Source organism: Otolemur garnettii, unplaced genomic scaffold, assembly GCF_000181295.1.
Source record: "Otolemur garnettii isolate 467f Iridium unplaced genomic scaffold, OtoGar3 scaffold00032, whole genome shotgun sequence".
Taxonomy (NCBI): domain Eukaryota; kingdom Metazoa; phylum Chordata; class Mammalia; order Primates; family Galagidae; genus Otolemur; species Otolemur garnettii.
Window position 1 is genome coordinate 12,714,644 of NW_003852427.1, and position 14,558 is coordinate 12,729,201.

At 43.0% G+C, this 14,558-nt stretch overlaps 1 non-coding gene across 1 annotated transcript; it reads left to right on the plus strand.

Annotated features, from left to right (window-relative positions):
- The first annotated feature begins 13,899 nt into the window (after positions 1 to 13,899).
- LOC111725172 lies at positions 13,900 to 14,006 on the plus strand. Its single transcript, XR_002773302.1, has one exon. It is a non-coding gene; the product is annotated as a U6 spliceosomal RNA (small nuclear RNA).
- The last annotated feature ends 552 nt before the right edge of the window (positions 14,007 to 14,558 follow it).

Consider the following 14,558-nt stretch of genomic DNA (forward strand, 5'->3'; position numbering starts at 1 on the left):
GGTTAGTTGTATGGCTCACAGCATCCTGTAGATTTCCTTTACAGCCCCCACTGCTGTCCGTAAATGTTCATCTACTTATGGGCTCTCACTGGTTTCTCTGGCCAGGCTGTGGATCCACAGCAGGGCTTAACTGCTGCCTCCCCAGCACCTGGCACACGCCTGACACAGAGCAGGTGCCCAATAAATCCTTGGTTTGAACTCTGCGGTTTTCTGAGAGAGACTGGTCTCCTTCCTCTGCCTTGCCCCAGAAGAATTCTCCCACAGCTTAACTTCCATCTGTCTCTTCTGAGTTTCTTTTTCCCTTTCTCTGTCCTTCCCTTCTTTCCCCCTGCTAATGTGTAACAACTTTATTGGTTTCCTTGTTTTTTTTTCTTTTTTCTCTCATGTTGCTCTGGAAGGAAACAGATGGGGAGAGGATTTCAGATGAATACTGAATATCACATCTCCATTGATGAGATCATTTCAGAATTTTCTAAAATTATTCTTCATGGTTGCATGGCCAGGGAGAAAATATTCCTGGGTTTTTGAGAGGTGGGATGCTGCTGCCTGACTTAAATCATCATCAAAGACACGAAGGTGCACGAGGCTGAAGCTGCCGGGCAGTCTTCTCTAGCAGTAGAGAGTATTCAATGAACAGTCCTCACCTGGAGGAACGTCAGGCGAGAGCTCCTTCTTTGTTTGTGTGTGCAATTACTTGTCACTGTATCTAAATGTCATATCCGGGAGAGCTTATCTTTCTTTAGACATTTACAATACCACGTACTGTAGGCCTGCCAACAGGAGATCTCTTGGCCCTGGTATGATACTGATAGTATGAGATTTTTTCCCCCTTTCTTAAAAAAAGCGGGCAAACGTGTCAGAAGAGTGATGTCATGCCTTGAGCAGAAGAAAGGTATCCCAGGCACGACTGCCTCCTTGCCACGTTTGATTATCTCATTCTTTACTCTCTGGAAAATGAAGTGCGTGTCGATTTGGCTCCTTCAGACAAGCAATCTGATCTTTGTCACGGCTAAGCCTATCAGTTGGCTAGCGTTGATATTAGGAGTTGAGTTGTTAGATTCAAAGGGCAAGCAAACACAGTCACGGTACCTGGAAGCTAAATATCTTCTATTCCCAGTGATGTCCACAGAAATTTGGCTCTAGGTCAACCCTCTCTCCCACCTACATCTCAGCCCGAGAAAGGCTGCTGGGTGCAAAGCCACGGCAGGTCTCAACGCCTCAGTGCAGGCAGGGAGGTCTGTCGGTAACCTAGCAACGTGGCAACAGAAGCATCCTTGTGCTGTTTAGTTTTTCAGATAATGAAATGATAGTCACAACATTTTGCATTGAAACAGCACAGTCTCCAAGGACCTTAGAGTCTGTTGTGAATAGAGAAAAGGAAGCCCTAGAACCTGTCCCTACAGGGCTGGCCGACTCCCTTTTGTGGGTGCAGAAACTGGAGCAAACACAGTGCAGGGGGCCACACCAGCTAAGTGGGAGAACTAGCAAGGAACTTACAGAAGGAGCTTCTAACCAGCAGAAAAACGAAAGAAAAGGAGCTGTAAACCAGCCCCCTTGTTCTCATCAAACTTTCCAGGGAGCAGAGACTATTTTTCATATATTTTGAAAAGCACCAGATTGCTAAATTATTGATGAAATTAATGGGTGGGTGGTCTAACTCACAGCCTGATGGCTGAACAGGGAATGGGCTATAGAACAAATTTGCAAGACATTATTAGTTTTCTAAAAGTGTGATTATTTTGTGATTGTTTTCTGAAAATGTAACTAATTTCTGATCCAAAGGCAGACACTGTTCTTTGCCTACTCCTTTTTGGCAACAGTGTGAGTTTTAAGAAATGGCCACAATTTTCCACTGAGGAATAGGGTCTTTACACTTTTCCCTGGAGTCTGGGTAGGCTTGGGACTGGCTCAACCAATAGAGTACGGTGGAAGTTATACTGTATGAGTTTTTAGGCTGAGTCATATAAGGTGGTACAGCTTCCTCTTTGTTCAGTGGAGCCCAGGGAAGCCAGGTAAGGAATCTGAGTACCATGAGGCGACCAGGCTGTGTGGAAGATCAAGCCACATAGTGAGGGCATGCGTGAGAACTCTGCTTAGCCATCCAGTTGAGCTCAGCCTTTGAGTAATTTCTACACAGCCACCAGACATGTGAATGAAAAAAATCTCCAGATAAGTATTCTGACCCACCAGACATTTTAATCTTCCCATATGAAGCCCCAGGCTTCATGAAATAGAAATTAGTCACCCCTGCTGTGCCCTTTCCAAATGATCTATGAGCATAATTAAATCATTGTTTTATGCCACTGAACTTAAGCAATGATAACAACCGGAACGCTATCACAGCCCCGATTGTTCACCCCCCTGCATGCTTATATCGTGGAGGGGAGGCCGTACCCTTTCCTCAGGTCCTGAGGGGGAATGTTCAGTTGTCTAAGCAATATGATCATCTCCTTCCTTTTATTATGTGTTTAGACTGAGTTTGGTCAGGAGATGCAATTCTGTACAATAAGATGAGAGGGCTGCTTTGGGGAACTTTCCCCTTCTTCTAAGTGAGCTTGGCAGGGTAGGGTGGGTCTCAGCATTATCTTTGGGTGTTATTGTTTGCTTTTGATACATATACCTGTGGCAGCCCTCCTAAGGCTGCTGGGGGAGCCAACAGTCTGGGGACAAGCCACACACTGAAGGTGACAGGTGGAAGAGAAGGATGGAGAACCCGTGTCCTCAGTGATGTGCCACACTGGTGCTCAATCCCCAAACTACCGCCTTCTTTAAACTTCTTGTTATGTAATATGATATTCCAGTTGTTGAAGCCTTCTTGCCCTAGGCTTTCTGAGTGATTCAGCCAAAGTGCCATCACTGGTCATTGATGTTTTAGAGAGTTGGTTCTGGGTTCAAAGATTTGGGTTCAAACTTTGGTTCTGCTGGCTGTGAGGTTTTGAGTTGCTCTGACCTTATTTCTTCATCTTTAAATTAGGATAAGAATATTTTCGTCATTAAATTCTTGTGCAGATAAATCATTCACTTAAGAAGGACTTACTGAGTTCCTGCTGTGTGCCAGGCATCACTCTCAGCACTAAGGAAATAGCTTTGATGAGACAGATAAGCTTCCAGCTCTCCTGATGCCTGGATTTGTGTGAGGGAAACAGATACTATGTGAGTAAATAAATAAGGTGGTCTCAGATTACAGTGAGTGCCATGCAGATTAAATGAGCTGAGACAGGCAAAATGTATAGCACTGGGCCTGGCACAACACAGTCAGTAATGTGACTTAGATTGGGCTGCTGCCCCAGAACACCATCGACTGGGTGGCTTAAACAATAAACACATTTATTTTTCACAGTTCTGGAGCCTGGGAAGTCTAGGTCAAGGCACTGGCTGATTTGGTGTCTGGTGAGGGCCTGTTTCCTGGTTCTTAGGCTGTTTTCTTGCTGTGCCCTCACGTGGTGGAAAGACAGAAAGAGCTGCTCTCTGCTCTCCTTTATAAGGACACTGATCTCATTCATGAGGGCTCCACCCTTATGACCTAATCTCCCTCCAAAGGACCCACCTCCCAAAACCCTATTACGTAGGGGGTTAGGATGGATTTCGACATATGAAGTTTGAAGGGCTACAGACATACAGGCCATAGCATCCCACCATGGCTCCTGAAATTCCTGTCCTTGCATGTGAAATATATTCTTTCCATCCCAACAGCTCTACAAGTCTTAACTCATCCCAGCATCAGTTCTGAAGCCCAAAGCCTCATCTAAATATCATTTCAATCAGATATGGGTGAGATTCAAAGTATGATTCACCCTGAGACAAAAATTCTCTCCAACTATGCTTCTGTGGAATCACATAAATTATGTGCTTCCCAAATACAATGGTGGGACAGGCAGAGCAGGGACATTTCCATTCCAGAAGTGGGGACAGAGAAGTAAGAGGTCTCAGGTAAATTTGAAATCTAACAGGGAAAGAAACATTAAGCCCTAAGCCTTGAGGCCAAGAGGGCTGGCTCATTCCTGTAATCCCAGCACTTTGGAAGGCTGAGGCAGGAGATGGTTCGAGGCCAGGAATCAAGATCGGTCTGAGTAACATAGCTATATCCTGTTTTTACCAAAATTAAAAAAAAATTACTTGGGTGTGGTGCCACGTGCTTGTAGTCACAGCCTTAAGAGGCGGAGGCAGGAGGATTACTTGAGCCCAGGCATTCAAGGTTATGGTGGGCTATGACAGAGTGACAGAATAAGACCCACTCTCTAAAAGAAACCTTTAAGGCTGGAGAATAATTCTGTTTGGCTCTACACTCTACCCTCTGAACCTGTTGGGGTGGTCTTGCCTCCACGGTTATCCTTGGGTTGGGGTAGTGGTTACCCATCCCTGACTCCCTGGGGCTGGGGTCTCAAGATATAATAGTGTCTCTTATTTTTATTATTCAAGTTAAAAATATTCAAATCACTATTAGAAAAATGATTAGAATGATAAGGAGGGTATGAGTGATTTTGATTTTGGTCTGAGGGTTGTGGAAAGATGAAGGTTGTTCCCCTTCTTTCTGCCCATTAAGATGAAGTGGTTGAGGCTTGGTGCCTGTAGCACAGTGGTTATGGTTTCAGCCACACACACCAAGGCTGATAGGTTCGAACCCAGCCCCGGCCTGCTAAAACAACAATGACAACTGCAACAAAAAATAGCCGGGCATTGTAGTGGGCACCTGTAGTCCCAGCTACTAGGGAGGCTGAGGTAAGAGAATTGCTTAAGCCCAAGAATTGGAGGCTGCTGTGAGCTGTGATGACACAGTACTCTACTGAGGGTGACACAGTAAGACTCTCTCTCAAAAAGAAAAAAAAAGATTAAGTGGTTGAGGCTTGCTTTCTGCAACACATTGGCGTGAATTTTTGCCACTTAGGGTCATGCAATTGGCTCTCTCCTTGGTTGTGTCCCATCTTATGTGAGCTGGAGAGAGTTGCATGTCTGTATTTGGGGAGCAAAGTGAAGGAAGGAGCTAACTGTGATGCTAAGTGTGAGAGGGTTTGGTTTGTCACGAGCCTGGTTACCCTTTGTAGCAGCCATAGCAATTTATTCCAAATACCTAGAAATCGGTATGACAACTATAACTCAACGTGGGCTTTTGCAGGAAGGCATAAGCCAGGCATTGATAAAATAGCTTTAAGTTGTGATGTCCAAGAAAGGTTAGTGCATGAAATGTCCTGGCCCCCAACTCAAAGTGGTAGGGAAAATTCTTTTGTAAAACGGTCCTCTTCTAATCCCCACCCTTGGTACAGCCCTGACCACTTTTTTTGCGCAGTCTTCTTTCTCTGTTAAGATCTCCAACTACTCTTCTCCTTTTTAATTTTTTTCTAATAGTCACAGCTTGTCAGAGATCAATAGTGCTTAAGAGCAATTTTCATTCCCACTCGTACTTGCAGCTGAGAGGCTCAGTGGAGGGTTTCCCCATGGGTTTGGAAGGATGTTGTGCTGAGCACAGCGTTGGCCCTGGTTGTGCTGCAGGATAGCTCCTCCTCCCAGGCCAGCTCTCTAAGCTGGGTTGGAATTCAACCTGGCTGGCTTGCTGGCAAGCCTGTTAGGCCTGACTGAGGGCTTCGGCTGCTACTGTCAAGTCCCTGGACAAGAAAAACAAATAATGTCTGCCCAACCCTGGCTGCTGCAGCTGTGTGGCCATCAGGTTATGAGTGATGGCTCTGAGCACTCAACTGTGCAAAGTCTCATCTCCAAAAATGCACATGAAACCCTTTTTTGGGTGTGTGCATTTGCTTCTGCTCACTGAGGCATTTCCCTGGAGCTCATAATGGAGCTTTTTTTCATTTTTAAAGGGGAGTGCCTATTCTAAATGCTTCTTAAAGCCTTGCAATGAAAACCTGCTGAGTCACAGGGGTGGCCAAATACTGTGGCCAGAGGTGGCAAACTGGTGGTGGTTCTGATGGAGGCAGCCACCCATGTTCAATCTCTAAGGCGTTTGAGAATGGTTGGGGTGGGTTCATTAGGAAAAGAAATAGGTAAGTTGTTGCCTTCTAAAATCCTGTCAGTCTGCCTTTACCACCTCTTTCTGTTGGTTATCAAGAAAATATAAGGCTCTGATTTACGTTTCTCTGATGATTAGGGAGGATGAGCATTTTTTCATGTGTTTGTTGGCCACTCGTCTATCTTAAGATTCTGTCCACGTCTTTCGCTTACTTGTAAAAGGGATTGTTTGCTCTTTCTTGGTTGATTGGTTTGAATTCTTTATAGATTCTAGTTATCAGCCCATTGTCAGATTATCTAATCCCAGTGAGAACGGCCCACAGTACAAAGTCCCAAAGCTGCAGATGCCGGTGGGGATGAGGGGAGAAGAGAACACTTTCACACTGCTGATGGGGATTACAAACTAATCCAGCCTCTATGGAAAGAAGTACGGAGAATCCTCAAAGAGCTAAAAGTGGACCTTCCATTTGATTCTGCAATCCCATTACTAGGTATCTACCTAGAAGAAAAAAAAAATTACCATAAGGACAGTTGAACTAAAATGTTCGTTGCAACTCAATCACCAAGATGTGAAATCAACTTAAGTGCTTACCGACTCATTAATGGATTAATAAACAGTGGTATATGTATACCATGGAATACTATTCAGCCATAAAAGGATGGAGACTTTACATCTTTTGTATTAACTTGGATAGAGCTGAAACACATTCTTCTCAGTAAAGTATCACAAGAATGGAAAAGCAATACTAGTGTGAAGAAAGTAGATGGTCAAATTCATGCCCACAAGAGAAAAACTCATTTCAATTCAAGTCAGGGGGGAGAGGGAACCAGGAAGGGGGGGGTTGGGGTGCTTCCTCTGAATAGGAACAATGTAGGGGTATGTGGTATATGTTTTGTGCACAGGACACATCTACAAGAGGGACTCTACCTAACAAATTCAGATGTTGTGACTTGGTTGTTTGTACCCTCACATGAACCTGAAATTTTTTTAAAAAGCATGGAAAAGCAAGCATCCAATGTAGGCAATACTACTGTGAAACGAATAGATAAACAACTACACAAAAGAGAAACATAATTAAATTCAAGTGGGGGAGGGAGGAGGAGGGATGAAGAGGAGGGAGGGTGATTGGTGTGTTGTCTTCTGAGGTGCACAGTGTAAGGGTGTTCAGCACAGCCACTGGGTGAAGGGCTCAATTACGACTTGAACTTTACCTAAGAAAGACAAACTATGTAACCTAATCATTTGCATCCTCATATTAATCTGCGATAAAATAATAAAAAAAATTCAACAGTAAAAATCACTTACCCTACCAAAAAAAAAATAGAAAAAAAAAGAAAAAGAAAATACATGGGCTCATAAATCAGGCAGATTTAGGTTGAAAGCTAAAGCAAAGTTTGACCTTGGGCAAGTTACTTAACCTCTCTGAATCTGCTTTGTTTTTTTGCCTATGGAAGTGAAATAATGCTTAACACACAGGATTGTTGGAGGATCAGATGAGCTCACTGCATAGCACAGTACTCAATAAATGTCTCATTTTCTATGTCCTCTTTGAAAATACGAGTTCACGTCAAGGATTCCCATAATACAATGAGGGCTTATGAACACTGCCCGTCTTAGTCTGTTCAGTCTGTTCAGTCTGTTATAACAAAATACCATAAACTGGATGACTTATAAAAAAAGGTAATTTCTCATAGTTCTGGAGACTGGAAGTCTGAGATCAGGGTCCCAGCACGGTCAGGTTGTGGTCAGGGCCCTTGTCCAGCCAGCTCGCAGACTGCTGACTCCTCTCTGTCCTCACGTAGTTGGAGGAGCAAGGGATCCCCTGGGGCCTCTTTCATGGGGGCACTAATCCCATTTACGACAGCCTTGTCCTCATGACCTCATCATCTCCCAAAGGCCCAACCTCCTAATATCATAACCTTGTAGGTTAGGATTTTAACACATAAAGTTTTGGAGGACACCAACATTTAGACTGTAGCAGTCTTTCATCACCTAATGATAATTAACTCAAGAATGAACAGAAATTAAGTAGAGAAGTCAGAGGGGAGAAAAAGGATTTTGCATGATGATAGCACCAAGTGGATATTGGTACCAAAATATTGATTTCCTCACCTTACAGCTTTCCCTGGGGTCAGGCCTTTTAGGGGAAATGTGTACATATGTATGTATATATAGATATATGTATATATTAAGTAAATATACATATTTAAGAGATGAAAGGCACATAATTTTTTCAGTTTATTATCTGTGAATTTTGAATTCATTGGACAATTTATGGCATTCATAATTTAATTTTTTAATGGCAAATGTAGTAAGAATTTATCCTATAATTGACGGCATCTAGTTTTTATGAATATGGTAACACATTTTATAAACAACCATAGTTTCAGGAATCTAGGGCCTTCACTGATATCCCTCAGAACTGCCTTGTCCAGTGGAGGAGCCACTTCACCACACACAGGTTCTGAGGGCTTGAAACGTGGCTACTTTAAATTCAGACGTGCTGAATATAAGTGCAATATACTCTCCAGATTCTGAAGACTCAGCATACCCCTCAAAAAATAAAATAAAATAAAAAAATAAGGTTAATTTAGCTCACTAATATGTTTTTTATTGGTTATGTTTTGAAGTAATATTTTGGATATATTGGGTTAAATAAACTATATAATTAAAATTTATTTCACCCTTTTTCCACTTTTGCTTTTTTTATGGCGGTTACTAGAAACTAAATTTTCATGTACAGCTCACACTATATTTCTGAAGGGCACAATCTTAGGTCACGGATCTCGAAGATTATCTGCTGTGATTACCCTAAAGAGACTAGATGGGCCTCCACCCAAACTTTCATTTAGACATTGAGGCTGATTATGCTGCATGATAGCAATAAGTGATGTTTCTTAGCTAGTCAGGCTTTCTGGAGAGAACAAGGTAGATTTCAAGCAAGTCCAAGGAATGGCTGGAGAACAGGGAAAGGAAAGTAGCTGGGGGTCTGTATGGTGATCAGGGGGTGGGGATGAGGGGTCCGGCAAGCTGCGGGGGCTGGCTTGAAACTCCCAGTGGGAGTTTTCTCAGTTTTCTCAGATGTGGAATAGATGGGAAAAAGGAAGGAGTGAGGCTTAAAAGTTGTCAATTCCAACAGCAATAATAACTGAGTCAGACTTCTTAGTATATCATTTAACTCTGTGCAATCATTTTATACAGGAGCACTCAGAATCAGAGAGGGGACTCGACTTCACAAGGTCACACAGCTGGCCAGCGCAGTGCTGGCCCTAGGCCTCTGGAGATCAGAGATTCTCTCTCTCTTCCATAGCACCTTGTGGACAGCCCCTGTGGCTAACAAGGGGATTATTTCTGCAGGGAATACTTAGCATGTTTTGTGGTTCTGTTGGGAAAAAGGAAGTCCTAAAGGATGGTGATCAGGTAGGCGGCAGCTGTCAGGGTCTCTCTCATTTGCTAGGGCAGCCTCCGGCCAACTTGGTTAAAATTTGCTGACAAGGTGGCTCAGAAAGTGACTGGAAACTTAAATACTAACTCAATATAAAATGAAAAGGAAGTCAAGAGTCTGACAAAACCAAAACCAATACCAAAGCCGTGAGAACAGAGCGGGCATTGTGCACACGTTTCTTTTGACATTAAAGAGGCTTTGACTCCAGCCAGGAAGCCCACACACCTACATTTTGCTCGAGGATTAAAAATTTCCGAGAGAGGTTATTAGTCCAGGGATAGAGGTCTCTCCTTCCAAGAGCAGAGCTTAAATGCTTTACAAAGAAAAGGAAATAAATTCACTGGAGTTTGTTTGTCGTTTTCAGCGTGCAGCATGCATTTTGGAGGCCCCGACTGCTTAAAAGCCCACTTGGGGAGGGTTTGGTTTTAAAACCTGAATCTTAACCTGGCTCTTGACTTCTCTGAAGTGTCAGTAGGTTAGTGTTTTCTGTTTATTGTACTACACAAAAATAAATCTGGGTTTGTTTCGATTTTTCTGAGTTTCTTCTACTCTGGAAGTAGAGCAGGATTCTCAGTGGAAATGACTTTTTGGGCAAAGTCTCAAATCATGAATTGCTATTTCCAGCTGACAGTTGCTGGAACTCTGGAACGTGCTATCTGCTGCCTCCCAGGAAGAACGAAGGATGGGAGGAGTTGACTGAGAAGGAGATGAGGAGCTCCTCCTATGCCGGGGCTGACCAAGAGAATTTCATAAATATTTGCATGTCGAGTCCATCTACAATTGTCTGGGAATGGGACATAAATGGTATAGAAAGTAAGAGTCGCGGACAACACCTAATTCTGAAGGATGGGCTTTGAACTGTCTTTTGTTTGGTAGTGACTTTTGAATACGGGGATTTTATGGTGAAAACAATCTGAATATATATTGAGTGTGTATTCGGTGCTAAGCCTGGGTCAGGGAGTTTCACACTCGTGTTATCATCTCTACTGATTCTGCTACTTACTGCCTGAGGGGACTTTTTTGTTTGGAGAGGAACACTCGCTGCTATCTGTCTTTCCTGTGACGCTTTAATTTACTATCTTTTTGAACTTTATGAAACAGTGTTTCTTTAAATCATTAGATCGTATTCCTCGAAATATTTGTGTACCACTTAATGCACCTAATGAATCAAAACCTAGGAGTCTGGGCTGAAACCTTTAAACATAAATCAGAAACTTATTGAATTAAGCTCTTGTAAATGTTAATGTTCATTAGTCCAATACATCATAGTCTCACTTCTTTAAAATCATGTTTCCTTAATTGCTCTAAACACCCTAAGAAGGAGATAACACGTAGTGACCGCAGACCTCACTTCTACACTGACATTATAAATTTAAGTGTTTTATTTCTATCCACATCTGTATCCTCATTCTTACCTTTATTCTCATGTCTTCCTAGAGTACCAGTTATTTTACCAGACCAATTTACATGGCAGGTCCTGGGATGCACCAGCTGATTCTTGGTCTGGATATGGGCCCTGGTTAGTGGCCCATATCCAGAGTGGATGGCTCTGCTTTGAAATTTATTTCTCTTGCTAGTGTTGAGATTTTCATTTTTTGAGACTTTTAGGCTTTTGGTATTTATCTTCCTTACGCTCCTGAGGTATTATATTTGGCCAGGTCTTTAAGTGTTTTTGGAAACAAAGTTCTGCTTTTCTAGTATCTCATTGTTATTAATAAGTCTAGTTAGCGGATCCTCTGCTGTGCTGAATTCTGTTCTTTGGCTATGCAGTGGGTGCAGGGAGGCGCCATCCTGCTTCCCTCCTCAGGACCCAGGCACTCACTACCCCAGTGACCAGACACACTGCCTGCCAATGGCTCATAGCAGAGTCTTTTCCTGAAATTGTCTTAGGACAAAGAGATCTGCTGTCCCCCAGTGACAATAATATGTCTGCTGTCCCTTGCCTCAATATGGGCCATGGCTGAAGAGCCATTTCGCTTTTAGGGCTCCCGTGGGATTGCTGCTGTTTGGTACTCAACTTTCCCCTCTGCCTTATTACTCGCTTACAGGAGTTGTCCCCAAGAAGGAACCTGGTAAACCTCCACCTCAGAGTTTGTTTTGAGAGAAGCCACCTTGAAGGTGCCAGGCATAACCCTAGGGAAGAAAGTCCAAACTAGGGTTTGGAGCTGCATCATCAACCAGGTGGCAATGAGGACGTCATCATGGTGTAGCCCCTGGCACACTGGCCTGATGCATTTGCTAAAACATAACTAGTGGTGGACTGAAATGGGATGCTGGTGGAAGGGAATTGGATGGTGGTAGGTTGGAGATGTTAAGGCATTGAGAAAATGGCAGACTGAGGGGGATGAATCACCAATTTAAAGTGAACTGTGAAAAGCAGATGGCTTCCCTGGCAGCAGATAAAGAGACTCTGTCATCTAAAAGGCAGTAAGCTCAGTGTCAGGGGTAGGACTTAATTAGAAAGGTGACAGAGATGCAGAAAAAGTTGTATTGAGCTTGAGTCCTCGAACATGGCAAGTTTGCTACCCCAAGCTCAAGATCCTGATTAGGAAGATGTGAGTTTCTGAGAGTTGAGATGGAGTCATCTGGGTTGATATAATGGAAAATATTAATCATCAGAGTTCCCTAAACTCTCTGATAATATAGAATGGTCCTAGTCCTCACCATTAAAGGCTAGTGCATCTCCTTTTTTGGAGACAAGGCAGAGAGGTCTATGTCTTACAAAAAAGACTCCTGCATCCATCCCTACTACCCTTAGAGCCTATCTCCATCTCGTCTCCATTCTCTCATAGAGTCATAATATAACCTTGCCAGATAAACACTGGACCTGCTAAGGGAGGAAAGAGAACAGCAATATCTGGCCGACTCATGGGAGCCAGAGTTAGAAGAGTACCAATGGGATGTTGGATCAAATGGGCTTGGAGGAGAGGGGTGGAACACAAAGTTGGTTAAAGGTGAGTTTATTGCTATGGGAACACTTTTGCAGAATACATGATTTAACTCTGGAAAGGACCAAGGGAAATGACACTAGTATGCTGCTAACACATTGCCTTTGGAAACTTAGAGAAAGTGATGGTTCACACTTAGTGAAGTAAAATGCCCAGTCTGTATGGAAAATGGTAGAAGGGTTTGAAGGGTTAGAGAAGAGAGTATGCAAGAGAGGATACACTAAGTAAGGATGAAAAATGTCATGTTTCATGGAAAAGCCAGAAGAACCATTTAAGAAAGGACAGGGATTGAGCTGGTAAAAAGGACACCAGCATCACTGAGGAGTTTGGTGATGGCTATGAAGTCCAGGGCTGACAGTAGGAGATGCTTTGAGTTCCGTGATAGCAAAGGGGATGATAAGACCCAGGTGGTGTCACTTAACTACCAGAATCCAGAAGGGCATGATTAGTACAATTAATGATAATGTCAACATGGCAGCCAGGGGCCTTGGTCCACTGAGAGCTGTGGATACAGTTAATAAAACTCTCTGTGTTCCTACAGAGAAAATAGGCAGCCAACAAAAAATTGTTCAATCCATACAATCAAAATATATCAAGGGTAGATTATCAGACAGTTGAGGACAACTCCAATAAAAACTTCTAATGTTCTTTTCTTGATTTCCACATCTGAGTCAGTTTACAGACTTGGAACCTGTTGAGGAAGAAGCCTGCACCATCATGGCAGGTGAATATGATAAGAATCCCACTGGATTGTAATGCCCTGGGAAGCCTCCAGCTATTTACTCAGTCAATTATACACTGGATAATGGGCAATTCTTAAACATTTCAAACACTTTTGGAAACAGGGTCCAAGATGACATTTAAGACAACATCTAAGAGGTCCCCTCCCTCTTAAATGGCCCAGGTCCAACTCATAGAGTACACTGAGTCCACAGCTCATCCAGAGGCCATTTCCTTACAACAGGCATAGACATACTTGTTAGTTGGACGAACTACCATATTGGTTCCTTGGCCTCTAAGCTAAGAGATATTATAGTGGGAAAAGCCAAGTAGAAGCCTTTGGCACTGTTCCCCTCCTAATGGCCAAAGAGGTAGTTGCTTTGGTGGTTCTCAAGGAATCATGCCTTCCAATATTCACATTTTTATGTAGTTCCCTGCTATGTTGACTCTGAGCTTGGGAAAATGGACATTAGCAGGCATGATGCAAACAAAGACTTTATAAGTTTGCACATAGAAACCTGCCTTCTTAGAATGCTCATTCTTGGGATACAGCCATGTGGTGTGAGAAATCTCAGCCTTCCATCTATTTCTGCCAAGGTGACACACATTTGAGTGAAGCTGTCTTGAATATTCCAGCCTCGGCTGCCATCTGATGACATCTGCATGAGAGATTCCAAGCAAGACCAATGGAAGAATGATCAGGTTAAGCCTCTACTAACCTACAAAATCATGCTAAATAGGAAACATAGCTTAAGTGACCACATTTTGTGATAATTTGTTATTCAGTGATAGAAAACTTAAATAATTGTAAGATAAAACAATATAGTGTGCTTCCTTTGGCAGCACATACACTAAAATTGGAATGATACAGAGAAGATTAGCATGGCCTCTGAGCAAGGATGACATGCATATTTGTGAAGTGTTCCATATTTTCTGAAGTATGAAAAAGCATTCTGGGTGGAATGTCAGAAATAAATATAACTGATAAAGACCTAAATCCTCTCAATGGGCAGGACTTTGAGTGATGCTTCTGGTTGTATACTTTTATGCAAGGAGATGTAATTCAAGATGAGAATATGAATGAACTCCTCATCAGTGGCAAATAGCTTGGCTGGTTGGGCAGGTGTTAGAAAAAAGAAATACTGAATAACTGGGAAGAAGAAGATCTGGGAACGAGGCATGTGGATAGACCTAGGGGAATGGTCACAAAGTTCAAAGATCTTTGTAATGTATGTTAATGCCAATCAGAGAGCATTCTGTGGAAGAGGCACTAAACAACCAAGGGGTAGATGACTGGGTCAGTTGTCATTGGCTAGCCTCTGTCATCAATCACCTCGGTGCTGACTGAGGTGGGCACATCTACAAAGGTGGACTAGCTGTGGTTACCTGAGCTAGAGGCTACCCATGGGCCCACTGGCAGGCACTCCACTTGCCATGACTGATCTAGTGACTGCCATTGCTATATGTGTCACCTTCTAGCAACAGA